Raw genomic sequence first — 1,253 nt, 5'->3', positions numbered from 1 at the left:
CGTGGCTGAGTACTGTGGATTAACACATGCTAATTGGAGAATCCAGACATGTGTTAGAACAAGGATGCATTCAAATGTTGCAGTTGTTGAGGAGGATGGGGGTTGGAGCTTAGTTTTTGGCCTGAAGCTTCCCAACTCCCATCCTCCCAAAGCAATGTCATTTCCCCTACAGGAACCAGAACTGTTTTAATGGACCATTAATCTCACCTCCATCCCATGCATTCACCTCCGTAAAACCAGACTACCAGTCTTAGTCTAGTAACTGAAATGTAATTAAGGTAATACACTTTAATTGCACATCATATGTTCTAAGGCACAGTGTAGTGTATTGTTGACAGTCTTGTAAGAAATTAGGTGTTGCCAGCGCTGAATGTGCTTATGCTCATTTAGGACGGAGGTGTTTCTTACAAGCTTGGGTTGACTTGGAAAGGACTTTCCAAGGACTTGGAAAGGACTTTCCAAGTCAATTTCAAAATTGAAGCTTTTCTGCTCATTGGTTAAATCAATCCTGGACTGTATAGGTGTAGACATGGTGACAATAATAAATCAGTGTCATTGCTGGAAATCACCACTTTCAAACAGGCAAGGTAAACAACTCTAACACGAAGGCTAAGTGAGACTATAATATATACTCTGACCTTGTGATGTTTTAAAAAAAATCCTAATCAATCCAGTCCAGTTCCGTAAATCCTCCAAACGACATAACAGTAGTCGCTTTCCGAAGGTTCCCAGAATGGCGTAGATAGCACATCTGCAGGGTATTTTAACAAGCCTATATGACTTTACACCTTGTTGAACAGCTTTTGGACAAAATCATCACCTTTTTCTTCTGCTCTTTCATGCCAAAAACGAATTATTGTTCTACGCTGCCTGCTAGACTAAGATAGAAAAAAGATGTCACAGCCTCTAGGCTCATCCAGGTTTGCATCTGTTTTGCTAATCCTACCTAAGCAGGAAGCTTGCATGTTAACTCCAGAAATTATTTCAATCATGTCTCTTCACATTTGTCCCTGACCTCAAGGTAGAAATTTAGACAACCCTTAGTTATTGATGTATTTATGTGTTTTATCCGAGTATTCACCATTATTGTAATATCGCCAACAGCTAATCAAGTCCTCTAGATAAAGTATTGCCGCTAGGTTTTCCTTGACTGATGAGCTGTTTTTTTTAATTTTATCTGATAGAGATTTTTGGTATTATCATTTTGTTATTACTTTAGTTCATATTCAGTCTTGTTAATCAGTATTATTGTG

Source organism: Poecilia latipinna, unplaced genomic scaffold (assembly GCF_001443285.1).
Source record: "Poecilia latipinna isolate Pla-1442-1.1 unplaced genomic scaffold, P_latipinna-1.0 Scaffold4129, whole genome shotgun sequence".
In the NCBI taxonomy this organism is placed as follows: Eukaryota; Metazoa; Chordata; class Actinopteri; order Cyprinodontiformes; family Poeciliidae; genus Poecilia; species Poecilia latipinna.
This window is presented reverse-complemented; position numbering follows the sequence as displayed.